This window comes from Lepus europaeus, chromosome 5 (genome assembly GCF_033115175.1).
Source record: "Lepus europaeus isolate LE1 chromosome 5, mLepTim1.pri, whole genome shotgun sequence".
NCBI classification, from domain to species: domain Eukaryota; kingdom Metazoa; phylum Chordata; class Mammalia; order Lagomorpha; family Leporidae; genus Lepus; species Lepus europaeus.
The window spans coordinates 102,896,923-102,914,046 of NC_084831.1; the positions used below are offsets into that span (position 1 = coordinate 102,896,923).

Sequence of the window (17,124 nt, forward strand, 5' to 3'; positions counted from 1 at the left end):
AGCGGGTTAAAGCCCCAGCCTGCAGTGCCGGCATCCCACATGGGGCACCAGTCCCTGCTGCTCCACTTCAGATCCAGCTCTCTGTTGTGGCCTGGGAAAGCAGTGGAAGATGGCCCAAATCCTTGGGTCCCTGTACCCGCATAGGAGACCTGGCTCCTGGTTTCAGATCAGCTCAGCTCTGGCTGGTGTGGTCATCTGGGGAGTGAACTATCAGATCGAAGACTTTCTCTCTCTCTCTCTAGCTCTACCTCTTCCTGTAACTCTGAATTTCAAATAAATAAAATAAATCTTAAAAAAAAAAAAAAAAAGTTGGGTTTCTGCTTCCCTTGTGGGACAGCTGGATTGAGTTCCTGGATCCTGGCTCCAGCCCAAGCCCAGCCTTGCCATTGAGGACATTTGAGAGTGAGCCAGCAGAGACGAGCACTCTCCATCTGTCTCTTGGCCTCTCAAATTAAAAAAATGGTGGGGCTAGCACTGTGGTGTGATGGGTAAAGCTGCCGCTGCAGTGCTGGCATCCATATGGGTGCCAGTTCAAGTTCCAGCTGCTCCACTTCCAATCCAGCTCTCTGCTATGGCCAGGGAAGGAAATGGAGGAAGGCCCAAGTCCTTGGGCCCCTGCACCCATGTGGGAGACCCAGAGGAAGCTCCTAGCTCCTGGCTTCAGATCAGCGCAGCTCCGGCCATTGCAGCCACCTGGGGAGTGAGCAGCAATTGAAGACCTCTCTCTCTCTTTCTGTGCTTCTGCCTTTCTTTAACTCTGCCTTTCAAATAAATAAATGACTCTTTAATTAAAAAATAAAAAAAAAAAAAGGAGGTGCAGCATTGTAGCATAGCACATTATGCTGCAGCTTGGGACACCCACAGCCCATAATAGAGTATCAGTCCTGGCTACAAGGCCATTCTGATCCAGCTTCCTGCTAATGTACCTGCGAAGCAGCAGATGATAGCCAATGTGGGAGACCCAGATGAAGTTCCTGGCTCCTTACTTCACCATGGCCTATTCCTGGCTATTCTGGACATTTGAGAAGTTAACCACCAGATGAAAGATCTCTGTCTTCTGTTCTTTCAAATAGATAAATTAAGTCTTTAAAAAGAAAATGTTTAGGAAATTACAGGATTAGATCTCAAAAGTTCTCATCTATATCAAGGGACCCAGTATAGTATAATCCAAAATCAGGATTAACTATCATGTTTACAAAGCAAAAATTACTTTGCACATTGTTTAATTAATCCTTACAAAACCGACTCTTCACAAAATATAGTTTCCAGATCCCCTACCATTGTAGTTACCTCCTATGAATATCTATTAATCATCCTCTTAAGACACCCAAAATAGAACACAATACTCCAAGTGTGGTCTGGTCAGCAACTGTACACAGGAAAACTGACAGTGCACAATGTGGACACTTTACAGAGAACACAAATACTGTATTCTCACTCTCAGAATTTCATTTCCAACATTTTTCTTTCAGTTGGAAAGCAAAACAACCTAATAAGTTTCCAAAATAATGTAACTAAATTTTAAGAGACATAAATGGACCTTAAAGCTTAATTATAGCTTAATCTTTTCTCAAAGATTTTATATTTATATAAGGTTTCATTTTCTTTGAGTCACAAAACATGGTACTTAGCCATAGAAAAACCATATTTTGAATTAAATGTGTCATGTATAAGTAGTATAAAAATTTATACACTTTTTCATGTAGTACTATTTCACTATAAACTAGGATTTTTGTTTTGTTTTATTTGAAAAAATTTATTCATTTACTTGAAAGGCAGAGTTACACAGAGAGAGGGGGTGATAGAGATCTTCCATCCCCTGGTACATTCTCCAGATGGCCACAACTGCCACAGCTGGGCCAGGATGAAGCCAGGAGTCTAGAAATCCACCTGGATCTCCTACATGGGTGGCAGGGGCCCAGGAACTTCAGCCATCATCTGCTGCCTTACCAGACACATGAAAGAGGATGTTGACTTGTAAAATGAGATACAGCTCTCATTTTAAATTAAATATAATTTAAATGTAAATTTCTTCCCTTCAGAGCCCACAACCTTGATAAGGACAATGTGTCAAAAGGACTGATAATGAAATGCTCTGAGATAAGTACTGTGCTGGGGGTGAAATATAAAAATTTACTGCAGAACAAGTTTCATTTTAAAAATGTTTTAGGTGTAACTACAAAAAATACTGGGGAGTTCAATTAGAACAATTATGTTATTATGTTAAAGACGCCACATGCAGAAATTCCTATTTGTGGTAATACTTGTTTGAAATCAGTATCCACTTAAAAAATAATTAGGTGATGGGACAGTGGTGCAGTGGTTAGCCTGCAGTGCCAGCATCCTATCCTCTATGGGCATCAGTTTGAGTCCCAGCTGCTCCACTTTCCATCCAGCTTCCTGCCAATGTACCTAGCAAAGCAGCAGAGGATGGCCCAAGTGCTTGGGCACCTGTACCCACGTGGGAGACCCAGATGAAGCTCCTGGAACCTGGCTTTGGCCTGGCCCAGCCCTGGCCATTGCAGCTATCTGGGAAATGAAGAAGCAGATAGAAGATCTGTCTCTTCCTCTCTCTCGGTAACTCTGGCTTTCAAATAAATAAATAAATCTTTAACCAAATAAAATTTTTTTGAGGGAGTGGCAGTGTATTCTAATAGTTAAGATGCCCTTGTCCCATACTGGAGTACCTAGGTTCCATTCTTGGCTCCCACTTCTGAATTCAGCTTCCTGCCAGTGCATTCCCTGCCAGGCAATGGTATTGGCTTCAGTAACTGGCTTCCTGCCACCCAGACAGGAGACCTGGATCTCCTTCCTGGTGCCCAGCTTCAGCCTCAGCTCAGTCCTGGCCCTGTGCAGGCATCTGGGGAATAAACCAACAATTGAGAGCTTTCTTCTCTCTCTGTCCATATCTCTATCTCTCTCAAATAAATTTTCTAAAAAAATTTTAAATAAGAAATATTTGTGGACCAGGCATGTGGTACAGCATTTAAAATACTGCTTAGGGCCGGCGCCGTGGCTCAACAGGCTAATCCTCCACCTTGCAGCGTTGCCACACTGGGTTCTAGTCCTGGTTGGGGCGCCGGATTCTATCCTGGTTGCCCCTCCTCCGGGCCAGCTCTCTGCTATGGCCCGGGAAGGCAGCGGAGGATGGCCCAAGTCCTTGGGCCCTGCACCCGCATGGGAGACCAGGAGAAGCACCTGGCTCCTGGCTTTGGATCAGCGCGATGCACCGGCCACAGCGGCCATTGGAGGGTGAATAAACGGCAAAAAGGAAGACCTTTCTCTCTGTCTCTCTCTCTCTCTCTCACTATCCACTCTGCCTGTCAAAAAAATAAAATAAAATAAAATACTGCTTAGGATGCCTGCATCCTGTATTAGAGTACCTGGGTTCAAGTGCTGGCCATGCTCTGGATTCCAGCTTACTGCTAAGGCATACCCTAAGGGGCAACAGGTGATGGCCCAAGTAGCTGGGTCTCTGCCACCCACATGGGAAACCTGAATGTAGTTTCTGTCTCATGGCTTTGGCCTCTCTTAGCTATTGTGGGTATTTGGGGGATGAACCAACAGACAGAAAATCTACATCCGTCTCTCTTTGCCTTTCTTTTTTATTTTTATTTTTTTTAAGATTATTTATTTGAAAGTCAGAGTTTCAGAAAAAGAAGAGAGAGAAAGAGATCTTTCATCTGATGGTTTACTCCCCAATTGGCCGCAATGACCAGAGCTGTGCTGATCCAAAGCCAGGAGCCAGGAGCTTCTTCTGCGTCTCCCACATGGGTGCAGGGGACCAAGGGGACTTGGGTCATCTTCTACTGCTATCCCAGGCCATAGCAGAGAGCTGGATGGGAAGTGGAGCTGCCGGGTCTCGAACTGGGCCCGTATGGGATACTGGTGCTTCAGGCCAGGGCATTAACCCACTGCGCCACAGTGCCAGCCCCTCTCTACCTTTCAAAAAAATAATTTTTTAAAAATATCTGAATTTTTGCCGGCGCCACGGCTCACTAGGCTAATCCTCCACCTTGCGGCGCCGGCACACCGGGTTCTAGTCCCGGTCGGGGCACCGATCCTGTCCTGGTTGCCCCTCTTCCAGGCCAGCTCTCTGCTGTGGCCAGGGAGTGCAGTGGAGGATGGCCCAAGTGCTTGGGCCCTGCACCCCATGGGAGACCAGGAGAAGCACCTGGCTCCTGCCTTCGGATCAGCGCGCCTACCGCGGCGGCCATTGGAGGGTGAACCAACGGCGAAAGGAAGACCTTTCTCTCTGTCTCTCTCTCTCACTGTCCACTCTGCCTGTCAAAAATAAAAAATAAAAATAAAAAAAATTAAAATATTTGAATTTTTTCCACATGTTAACACTATGCTACATACTAAGTATACAATGATCAAGCTACTATGGTAAACAAGAAGACAAAACACAAAAGATTACCAGGCAGGCAGTTGGCAGAGTGGCTGCGACACTCACATCCCATAACAGAGTGCCTGGGTTTGAGTTCCGGTTTCCTTTTGATTCCAGCTTCCTACGAATGTTCACCCTGAGTGACAGCAGGTGATGGCTCAAATACTTTAGCCCCTGACACCCATGTGGGAAACCTAGAATAAGTTCTAGGCTCCTGGATTTGGCTAGACCCAGCTCTGACTGTGTAGGCATTTGGAGAGGGAGCCAGTGGATGGGAAGATCTCTATCTCAATCTATTTCCATATATTTTACAAAAAGTATAAATATGCTTAAGTGGTTTCAAGACAGTGTGGTATTTTTGTAGGATATTTTTTCAATTTGAACAGAAACGCAAAATAAACAAAAATCACTTGAAATACATAAGCCGTGGCTATTCAATGCAATGGTCTCAAGATTAAGTATTTTCAGGTGTGAGTCAGCATCAATTCGGAATCTGAAGACCTTGGATCAAGACTTCAATATGAAAAATAGCACATAAAATACAAAGTAAAGAGTACCATAAGAGAATTACAAATAAAATGCCATGGAAATTCAGGGGGTAATGAGGTTTCCTGCTAAGAATGGATTTAAAGGATTACTGATATCCTAAATATGCAGAGCTAGGACATGGAAAGGTACTAGCTATTATTGTGCATCTACTACATGTCAGGCCCTGAGCTAAATTCTTACATGCCTTTTCCATGTAATTCTTACAACTCTATAATATTTTTTTTTTAATTTTTTTTTTTTACAGGCAGAGTGGACAGTGAGAGAGAGAGAGAGAGAAAGGTCTTCCTTTTGCCATTGGTTCACCCTCCAATGGCCGCCACGGCCGGTGCACCACGCTGATCCAAAGCCAGGAGCCAGGTGCTTCTCCTGGTCTCCCATGCGGCTGCAGGGCCCAAGCACTTGGGCCATCCTCCACTGCCTTCCTGGGCCATAGCAGAGAGCTGGCCTGGAGGAGGGGCAACAGGGATAGAATCCGGCGCCCCAACCGGGACTAGAACCCGGTGTGCCGGCACTGCAAGGCGGAGGATTAGCCTATTGAGCCGCTGCGCCGGCTATAATTTTTTTTAAACAGGTGATTAGCTAACATTCACAGATGTTAGGCATCTGTCTAAATTCAAAGAGCAGGGAAATGTAGAATCAAGAACAGGACAACCAAGACTATCTGAGTAAACTCCTGTGACCCTTCCATTACAACATTCTGGTGTCTGCAAGGAGAAAAACAAGAAGGGAAGCCTACTGTCAGCTAAAGTTTTAGAAATTAGAATTCAGCTTATTTCCTATGCTATGCAATGATCTGCCATTCGTTAGCTAAGTCTAAGATACTGTTTCTTAAACTTTTTTACTTAAGGACAAAATAAACTAAAACAAACACATCCCAAGGGAATCCTTAAGCATGGAATTTCTTTTGAAGTCTTTAAATTTTACTTTAGAAATTAGTGTGACTTTTGCATTCTCCCTATCATCTTTTTGTGTCTTAATATAAAAAAAAAAATTTTTATCGAAGCCTTCAGGTGAAACTAACAACAGCTCCATAAATGTGTGCCATCTTATGTGACCACAGGTTTACCTCTTAGCACATGGCAGCGTATCTCTACTAGTGGACATCATCCAATTTGAGAAGCACAGGTCAGAGGGGACACAGTAATCTATTTCTTCATTATTAAAGAACCAGTGATCTACAGAAGATGATTTAGCACCAAATACAACTCATGTCACTTATCAGCCATAACTTTATTTACAAGAGAATAACAATAACAACACATAGGAAGGAAATACTCCTTTCTCCCAGTCACCACAATAATAAAGAACCCTGGCCAAGAAGCAGCGATGCATCTCAACAGTTCCCATGAGCACTATAAGGCCACTGTAAGAAGTACGGTCCTGGACCTAGAAATGTTAGATTACGCAGAAAGCTTTAATTCTCTTTGTCAGTGCTCTCCTCTATTAAAAGGTAATCAACAGATGCCTTACATTTTTTCCACAGGGCTTTCGAATGCATTTTTACATTCAACTTCAGAGTCCATTCCCAGACTAAAACTACATCAAGCCTTATCCCCATTTTACAGAACGCGAATCAGAGCGAGTGGTAGGGTAAGCAACACTTCCAAAACTGAAAACAACAACAGGGAAGCTTAAATTCAGGGAATCTAATCTCCTCAAAGTACATATTAAGCATATCACATGCTGTCCACTTAGTAACTGATAAAGTTGATTTCACAAACAGAAAATGAGGCTGAACATAATTATGTAATTAGGAACATAGGATAATATTCCAGTTTTCTTATGTTACATTCCTACTACTGGTTTTTATAACAAGGGAGAAAAGAGTTACGAAGTAGGAGGGTGAGAGATAAAAATTAAAATCTCCTCACGGAAAATTACATATTCATATTGGCATCCAAACGCAAGTTTTTTTTTTTTTTAACCTACCAATAGACCATTATAGCGTAATTATTTATTGGCCTTTTCCATCACTCTATATTTTTTCTTTCCTGTTGGAAACAACCTATCCTCCCCTCCCCAACCTAAAAACATTCATGACATCTTTCTCCTAAATAAGACCTTGATAACATGCCTTACATATAAAGAAAAATGCGTTGTTAGGCGTTTCTCCTTTCTAGTAAAATGTCAGTGCAACACATGGCAACACTGGAAATGAAACAAAAATTCTCCTTGGATTTACCGTGAAAACAAATTTACAGCATTGAAAAAAATCGACATGCTCATTTCTGTGCCATTAACTTTGTGAAGCATTCTACGGAACTCTGCAACAAAGGGAGGGAAATAAGTGTACGGACCACAACCTATGAATCTGGGTGGAACAAAGACTTCTCATTATGCAGAGAGAACCAAGTTGCCAAAAAAAGCTTCTCTCAGACACCATGCGCGGTTGCTAACTGCACGTCTGGGTAAAGAGAAAAAAAAAAAAAAAAATCACCTGGCCAAACGCTGCCCCTGCCTACCCCCCGCCCCCGCCATTCTGCCAAAGGCTGCGCCCAGAGCTGGAGCGCCAACCTTTTTCTCCCCAACCTAGGGGAAAGCGCCTTAGCCCTGCGAGTTCTGCACCCCTCCGCGTCTCCTACGCAAGAGCCCCTGGCACAACCCCCGATCCAAATCCAGTGCCTGCCCCTCTCCCCGGACCCCGCCCAGACCCCCAAAGGCCTGCCCGCGGTGACCACAGACTCACGTAAGAAAAGGCCAAAACGGGCCCCGCTGGGCTGCCCCGCGCCCCGCCGCTGCCTCCCCACCTCCCGGCCAAGGCGTGCCCAGAAAGGGACGCGAGCGCGTCCCCCGGTCCTCGCCCAGGCTCGGCAGACGCGCGAGGGAGGAAGAATCCGCGCAGCCAGCCCCCTGCTTCCTGCCTCTCAGCCCGCGGGGTGGGCGCGAACCCGGCGCCACAACCAGGGGCGTCGCTCTGCCCCCCAGGATCCGGCTGGTGGGGAGGGAAAGGTGTGGTCGCGGAGTGGCGGCCTCGAGAGGAAGCCCCGCCGTTCGCAGGTCCCCATCCGGCGGCCGTCAGGGCCTCACCCACGACCCCAGCTCTCTCCCAGTCGCCACCCAAGACCCTTGTCCCGGGCTGGGAATGCCGTTTGCTCGGAGCCCCGTCAGGAGGAGACAGGTGGCGACGGTGACCATGGCAACCTGAGGTGTGCCACGGCCCGACCCCGCCTCTGCCTCCCGGAGTCACTCACCTGAGGGCGGGCTCCCGGACGAGCCCGGAGAAGCCCGGCGAAGGAGAACGCGGCTGGGAGGCCGGCTTTGCCGGGGCCCCGAAGCGGCCGGCTCCGGGCTGGGGCGGCGGCGCGAGGGCGGCGGTCTGCGCTTGGCGGCGGTCCTCCCTCTGGGCCGCCCGCGCGTCACTCCATCAGTTCGTCAGTCCGTCCTTCTCGCGTCCGCCCCTGCGGGCCACCACCGACCGCTCGGCTCAGCCTCCAGCAGACTGCGGTTGTCAAGCGCCGCCGGAGCCGAGCTCCAGCCGCCGGCCGCAGCCAATCGCCGCGCTTCCCCGAGGCGCCTCAGGACCCCGCCGTGCGGGGAGGCCAGGCTGGTGCCTGAGCCGAAGGGAGAGCCGGCGGGGCGGGCCCGAAGCCCCGGCGGGGCGGGGCGCGGCGGGGCGGGGCCGAGGGCCGGGCTCTCGGGGACCACCGGCACCCGGAGGGGGCCCAGCCCTCGCGCGAGACCCCGGTAGCCGGGACGTGGACGCTTAGCCAGCCCGTGACCCTGTGTCCCGCAAAAGCGTGGACAGCGGTGTCGCTTCCAAAGAGAGAAGTCGTCTGCGCACAAGGACTGACTCACTGCGCCTCCCCGATGATGTATTAATAAAGGCGAATGAAAGAACTCCAGCAGCTCTTTCGTCCCCTTCCCGGCTTCGCATTTTATGAAGCTGATGTGCCCAGAAGCATTTTGCAGTTACTTAACATTTAACATCCTCACGGTGTTCGCGCGTTTCGGATGTAAAGCCTCTTATTCCACCCCATGGGTGCAGCAGTATTCCACAAACATACATGATGCTCAGCCGGGCTGAATTCAGCATCTAGGGGGTATAGCCTTACAAAGAGAGAGAAGGAAGAATACAACGACCCAAAGCTGTGAGAACATCGTCCTCACAAAGCCTGCAGCCACAGTGCGCTGGGCCTCCCAAGGGGAAACAAGGAGTTCAATGAAGACTTGGTAAAGAGAATAAACATGAAAAATAATTCCGGAAATTTTTTTTTTATCTAATTCAACACAAACGAAGTGATAGCTTGAGAAAAATTTCTAAGAAAAATATTTTTAAATTACGGGGGAAAACAAGGTTCAAAAGCTGAATTGCAAAGCTTCAATTGCCTGGTCTTAGCTAACAACTCCTGGAAAAGTCATTATGAACCTTTTTATGACGAGTGCCAAGCAAGTAAATATAAACACAATTTAAAGTTACTCAAGGTCTGGATAGTGAAAACAAGCAAATAAAATGCTTTGCAGAATGTTTAAATTGAAATAGTCTCTCAATTATCTTGCCTGTATAGTTTATCTAAGAAACCACTCTAAGTGTTAACTCTCAAACAGCAGCAGCTGCAACAAAGAGTGTCATTTAAATAGTTAAATCCTCAATTGAATCTAGAAAGAGTCGGGGCAATCAGACAAATATTTGGAGCCCCTGACTAGGAACCATGTGCTAGAAAAAAAGGAAAAACTGACCTTACGGTAGTAGATTGGTTTTGGCATTCATTCAGCATAAAATGAAGTGCTTTGCCTATGTTTTCATTTAAGCTTCACAACCTCCCTTAAGGTGTTTATTAATTATTCCCATTCCAGAGAGTAAGAGAAGTAATTTGCCAAGGTCACATAGGTGATAAGTAGCAGAGTGGGATTCTCACCATTCTGACTTCCCAAAACTTTTTTTTTTCATTCTACCTCACTGTATCAACTGGACATTTTAGCTTGTAGGAAATAAACTCTCTTCTGACCAAGTAGAGAGGATAGAAGATCTTATTTATCACCCTCCTCTATGGCATAGTGTTATTTGCATCTAAGTTTTAAATAAATAGTAATCAATATTGTCAGAAACAAATACATAACCATTATATTTCTGAAAAAGGGTGGGGGGCTGGATGGAGGGAAGAAACCAGGACTGAAATACGAGCCATCTGGTGCACCTTATCACCTGTACACTGGTAAATACATTGACTGTGTATCTGCTTCCTACTGTAAAATCAAGTTTTACACTACAACCCTAATAGCTACTCGTCTAAGTATCACCTTTCCTTCTATAATCAGCCACACTAGTTAAGATTAGATCTTCTTTTCTTTCACTCTGGTTGTTGAAATAGCAGTGAATTGTTCACAAAGGACAAGGCTTTCTTAGACGAAGCACTGTCCTTAGACCCTAGTCAATGCCTCAGTCATTCACTAAACACTTACCAAATGCTTGCTCTGGGTCAGGAACTAGGTTAGGCATAGTTTGGAAACACAAGTTCTAACTTGATGGAGTGATTCATGGTGCCTTGTGACTTAAATGCCTACAGGCTAAGGTGGACTCTTTATTTTAGTATGATTCTCAAATTTAATTTCTAAAAAGGGAAATAGGAGCTTTTGGTTTTCCCCAACTACATTCTAAGGGCAAGCCCAAGCTAGGAAATCTTAACTTAAGAAATATAAGGGAGTTCAGCAGGAGGAGTTAGGGAACTTACTTTAAAAGCTCCACTCTCATTACTAAGACAAATTAAAGAGCTTTGTGCTTCAGAGCCAGTTACCACCCTGGCTTTGGGAAAACAAAATACCAGTACTGCCACTTCTCTAAACAGAGTCAAAGACGCTGGAGGGAGAACTACCTGGGTCTGCCAGGGCTCCCATTGAGGTGCCTAAACAAAACCTTAAATTATATGTCAACAGTTAAGCCTAGCTGAGAAAAATACATTCTTGTCACAATATAAAAGAGATGGGGCCAGCGCGGTGGCACAGTAGGCTAAGCCTCCTCCACCTGTGGTGCAGCATCCCATATGGGCAATGGTTTGTGTCCTGGCTGTTCCTCTTCTGTTCCATCTCTCTGCTATGGCCTGGGAAAGCAGTGGAAGATAGCCCAAGTGTCTGGGCCTCTGCACCAGTGTGGGAGACCCAGAAGAAGCTCCTGAGTCCTGGCTCCTGTCTTCAAATATGGCTGTTACTTCCTCTGGGGATTGAACTAGCAGATAGAAAGAAGACACTTCTCTCTGTCTCTCCCTCTCTCTGTAACTCTGCCTCTCAAACAAACAAAATCTTTTTTAAAAATGCACTTTTATTTACATTAAGTAAATATATGATGTATTGTTGAAAACAAAAATAAGAAATATTTTTAGAAAAATATACAATCCATTTTAATCAAGTCTACTTTTGAAAGTTCAAGGAAATGAAATTAAAAGATTATTTGGCGCAAAAAGTTTTTCAAATGCACACATAGTTTTTTCATTATACACATTTATCATGGTTTTTTGTTTAATTGGAAAGACAGAGACAGAGAAAGGGCACCCCCACCCACTGCTTGACTCCTCAAATGCCTAAAATGGCTGAGGCTGGGCCAGGGCATAACCGAGGAGCCAGGCATTCAATCCAGGTCTCCCATAAGGGTGACAGGAACCCAAGTACTGAACCATCACCTCTGCCTCCCTAGGGTCTGCATTAGCAAAAACCTAGAGTCAGGAGCCAGAGCCAGGTATCAAACCCAGGTACTCCAATATGGGATACAAGTGTATTGACCAGCATCTTAACTGCAAAGCCAAACATCCTTTTTTTGAAAACCATTTCTATACATGAATTTCAAAAATGTTTTCCACCAAATAAATTTATCTTTTGATTTCATTTTCCATGAATTTTTGAAGCCCCCTCCTTATATCAAAATTAAAAAGGGAAAAAAAGGAAAATAAATGTTAGGAAATGCCAGTTATACATAAAGTACATTAAACATAATTTCAGAGAGGTTAGTAAATAATTTCAGGATAAGGTAAGTAAAATTTCTATTAATAAGTTTGAGACCATTTAGCAGGGCTTGATATAAAGAGAGAAAAAAAAGCATCATAGAGATAGTGCCTCCGGGGGCCAGCGCAGTGGCTCAGTGGGTTGAGGCCTTGGCCTGAAGCACCAGCATCCCATATAGGCACCAGTTCTAGACCTGGCTGCTCCTCTTCTGATCCAGCTCTCTGCTGTGGCCTGGGAAAGCAATAGAAGAGGGCCCAAGTCCTTGGGCCCCTGCACCCACATGGGAGACTCAAAAGAAGCTCCTGGTTCCTGATTTCAGATCGGCGCAGCTCCAACTGTTGTGGTCATCTGGGGGAGTGAACCAGTGGATGGAAGACCTGTTTCTGTCTCTCTGCCTCCAGCTCTCTGCTGTGGCCCGAGAGGGCAATGGAGGATGGTCCGGGTGCTTGGGCACCTGCACCTGGCTCCTGGCTTCGTATCGGCACAGCACCGGCCGTGGTGGCCATTTTGGGTGAACCAGCGGAGGGAAGACCTTTCTCTGTCTCTGTCTCTCACTGTCTATAACTCTACCTGTCAAATTAAAAAAAAATTTTTTTCAGATCAAAACTATCAACCTACTGGTAAACATATAAGTTTACTCTGTTATTTATATAACTTTAGGATTCCACTTATTTATCCAGATGCCATATAGAAAACTGTATTTGTGCTAAGCCACAAAAACAATAGGTGCTTAATAAATACTTGTGTGGGGGCTGGCATTGTGGCCTAGAAGGTTAAGCTGCTGCCTGTGACACTGGCTTCCCATATGCATGCTGGTTCGAGTCCCGGATGCTCCACTTCCAATCCAACTCCCTGCAATGTGCCTGAGAAAGCGGTGGAGGATGGCCCAAAATTGGGCCCCTGCCACCCACAAAGGAAACCTGGAAGAAGCTCCTATCTCCTGGCTTCAGCCTGGTCCTGCACCCAGCTGTTGTGGCCATTTGGGGTGTGAACCAGTGGATAGAAGACCCTTCTCTCTGCCTCTTCTCTTTTTCCTCCTCTGTTAACCGTGCCTTCCAAACAAATACAATAAATCTTTAAAATAAATAAAATAAATACTTGTCTGATATTGTATGTCCAAACATTGTTTTGATCTCATCCCATAGTTTGACAGTCTGAATAGCTCATGTAGCCATTACTAAGGGCCAGGAAAAGTGGCAGCCTTTGTCATCACATTTAACACTTCACTCACTGATCAACCACACCTCTGAGGACCTTAAGAAAATTAGGCCTGGAGAGTTGGGACTGTCCTGGGAAGCAGGCAGAGTTTTTTAAAGTTCTTGATTTTCTGCAACAATACTCAGTATTATCAGTTCTCATGATCAGCTCTGAGGCTTTGCTAAAGAAGTTGGATGGAAAAGTGCCTCACAGGTCAACAGTTAATGAATTAGAGATAATGTAAAATCACCTTAAAGTGACAAACAGAGACAAGGCTTGGTTAGGTACTGTTAGTGGAAGTGAAAACTCCAAAAACTCCAGCCAAGTTTCCAGTGTGGCTAACAAGACAATCCTGAGGCCCCTCAGGCACTCCATCCTCAGCAAGACTTCAGGCCCTGGTGAGCCATTTTGCTGTTTCTGTATTAACCCCTTCCTATCTCACCCAATGCTCTGGATAATGATTCTTTTAAACATAATGTAGCTCATTATGATTCACTCTCATAATTCTGTTTCCACGTTGTCTATCTGACTAGAGAAGGGAAGAATGCACTGATCATACAGGTGAGTTTTACTTACATCTACAAATCGGTGTCCTTTTTCATTCGCTGGTATTATGAGCTTGGTTTCTGTGTGTCCACCACAAGAGATGGATGTGCCCTCCATTTGCAGATGAAATCGGATTCTGAGTCTGCAATACTGCAAAACAAACTCTGAACTGTAATACATTCACCTAAGTAACACAACCTCTTGAAGCTTCTTGGAAAATGCTCAACTGACTCTCCAGGCAACACCTCTCTGTTGATAAGAGTCCAAGTGTGCCATTTCCTCAATTTCAAAAATTTCTACACTTAGAATTCATATTATAGTTTTTACTCAAGAACCCCAGTTTAGATACAGCAAGATCAACCATTTGGAGTACAATCATAGATATATTACTAGGCACTCTGCTTGAACATCTAATAAACATGCTAGCTAAAACACGAGCACTTCATTTAAAGTAGGAAAGGAACTATCACAGATCAAAGAAATTTAGACACTCCAAAAAATGCAATAGAGGATACCTTGTTTAGATCCAATTTCAAAAAATTCTGGTAGGCAGAATAATAGCCCCTCAGAGACGTCCGTATCCTAATCCCCAGAATCTGTGAACACATTACTTGAAGTTGTAAGAGACTCTGCTGGTGTGATTGAGCGCCTTGAAATGGGAGGAGCCTCCTGGGTTATCCAGGTGAATTCAACAGAACTACTGTGAACCCTTCCCAGCTGGGATTAGAGGGAGACATGATTTCGGAAACGCTGATGAGATAAAACTTTGACAATCGAAGGAGAGCAGGAACCCAAGAATGTACCCTCTAGAAGCTGAAAAAGGCAAGTAGATTCTCTCCCAGTCATCTAGAAAGGACCACAATCCTGTCAGCACCTTGATTTTAGCAGTGAAGCAAGTCTCAGACTTCCAACCTAGAACTGGTAAGATAACAAATTTGAAAGTCACTAAATGAGCAGTATTTGTTACAGCCTGATACACAAACTCAAAAAAAACATATTGAGACAAATCAGGGAGATTTAAACAGGAATTGTTTAGTAGATGGAATACTGAGGAATTAGGGTTAATTCTTCACAACGCATGCTAATAGTATTTGGGCTACCTTTTCAAACATTTTATTTTTAAAATGTGTACTAAAGGATTTGTAGATAATGTAGAATCTGGGAGTTGTTTTAAAATAATACTGTTCTAGGCCAGCGCCGTGGCTCAACAGGCTAATCTTCCGCCTAGTGGCGCAGGCACACTGGGTTCTAGTCCCAGTCGGGGTGCCGGATTCTGTCCTGGTTGTCCCTCTTCCAGGCCAGCTCTCCGCTATGGCCCGGGAGTGCAGTGGAGGATGGCCCAAGTGCTTGGGCCCTGCATCCCATGGGAGACCAGGATAAGCACCTGGCTCCTGCCTTTGGATCAGCGGGTGCGCCGGCCGCAGCGCACTGGCCGTGGCGGCCATTGGAGGGTGAACCAACGGCAAAAGAAGACCTTTCTCTCTGTCTCTCTCTCACTGTCCACTTATTATTAATAATAATACTGTTCTAGATGCCAGGGCTGTGGCACAGCATCTTAAGCCACCCCCTTTGATGCCAGTGTCTCATACAAGCACTGGTTTGAGTTCCAGCTGCTCCATTTCCAGTCCAGCTTCCTGCTAATGAGCCTGGGAAGGCAATGGAAAATGTCCCAAGTGCTTGGGCCTCAGCACCCATGTGGCAAAACTTGGATGGAATTCTAGGCTCCTGGTTTCAGCCCTGGTCATTGTGGCCATTTGGGTAGTGAATCAGCAGATGAAAGAGCTGTTTCTTCCTGTATCTAACCCAGCCTTTCAAATAAGTAAACAAATCTTTAAAATAAACTAATACTGTTCTTCCCCCCTCCAAAAAAAAAGTTGGTTACTTGTTGAAGCTGGAGCTAGTATTATTGTGTACACCAGAGATTTTGCAAAGTTAAAAAAAAGTAACATGAATTAACTTAGGAGTGGGCACCTATATACTCTTGATCAGCCCTGTCCAAATTATCTGAAAGGATGAAAGTGATCTAAATCAGCACTATCAAAGGCAGTAGCCACTAGTTACAAGGCCACTGGGCACTTTAAATATAGCAAGAGCAACTGAGGAACTGAATTTTATTTTAAACAGCCACATGTGGCCAGTGGGTACCATTTTACACAGTGCAGCTCTGGATCCTGGAAGACAGCCATGCTGCCACACTATCACAATTCAGTTATAAGCAAGTTCATGAATGAATCAAGTCGGGGCATATCTGCTATTTTTATCTGTTCAGCTTCCCTGTCTCCTTTTTGTTAATAGCAGAATTCAGCTCCCTGCTTACAAATCTATCCTCGCCCCCTTTTCACCACAGAGCTGGGGCAGGAAACCCAAGATACAGTACAATTTCTTCCTGGCCACACTGATTAGTCCAAATGACCAGAGCCAGGACATAATAATCCTTGCTTGGAATTTTCTGTATTCGAAAGGAAATAAGCTCTCTCAATTTGGAGATGCAGAGATAAAACAATACAAGTAGGGGCTGACGCTGTGGCATAGCTGGTAAAGCCACCACCTGCAGTGCCGGAATCCATATGGGTGCTGGTTCAAGTCCCGGCTGCTCCACTTCCAATTCAGCTCTCTGTGCTGTGGCCTGGGAAAGCAGTGGAAGATGTCCCAAGTCCTTGGGCCCCTGAACCCAAGTGGGAAGACCCAGAGGAAGCTCCTGGCTTCTGGCTTTGGATCATTGGAGCCAGCCATTATAGCCAGTTTGGGAGTAAACCAGTGGGTGGAAGACTTCTCTCTCTGCCTCTCTTCTCTCTGTGTAACCCTGCCTTTCAAATAAATAAGTAAATCTTTAAAAAAAAAATCAGCACTTAAAAAAAAACAACTCTACAACTGCTTGTCATCATGTTCCTTTGCCATACTGAGGGATAAAACCAAAAAAAGGGTAAAAGGCAGTCTTTATTCTCCTCAAGTATTTGGATCCAGTTAACCCTGAAGTTAGCATCATCCTTTCTTTAAAAAAAAAAAATTTATTTATTTAATTGAAAAGTAGATTTACAGAGAGGCAGAGAAAGAGGTCTTCCATCTGCTGGTTTACACCTCTGATGGCTACCAATGGCCTGAGCTGCACTGATCCAAAGCCAGGAGCTTCTTCCGGGTCTCCCACATGGGTGCAGGGACCCAAGAACATGGGCCATCTCCCACTGCTTTCCCAGACCATAGCAGAGAGCTGGATCAGAAGTGGAGCAGGGCCGGTGCCACGGCTCAATAGGCTAATCCTCTGCCTTGCGGCGCCGGCACACCGGGTCCTAGTCCCAGTCGGCGTGCCGGATTCTGTCCTGGTTGCCCCTCTTCCAGGCCAGCTCTCCGCTATGGCCCGGGAGTGCAGTGGAGGATGGCCCAAGTACTTGGGCCCTGCACCCCATGGGAGACCAGGATAAGCACCTGGCTCCTGCCATTGGATCAGCGCGGTGCGCCGGACGCAGCGCACGGGCCGCGGCGGCCATTGGAGGGTGAACCAACGGCAAAAGAAG

General features: G+C 45.5%; 1 protein-coding gene across 4 annotated transcripts in view; it reads right to left on the minus strand.

Annotated features, from left to right (window-relative positions):
• WDR47 (WD repeat domain 47) overlaps positions 1–8,239 on the minus strand; it is a 77,215-nt gene extending 68,976 nt beyond the window's left edge. For all 4 annotated transcript variants that reach the window (XM_062191875.1, XM_062191874.1, XM_062191873.1 and 1 more), the window contains exon 1: positions 8,131–8,239. The gene's annotated coding sequence lies outside the window, so the exon portion shown is untranslated. The remainder of the gene's footprint in view (positions 1–8,130) is intronic.
• Between the last annotated feature and the right edge of the window lie 8,885 nt (positions 8,240–17,124).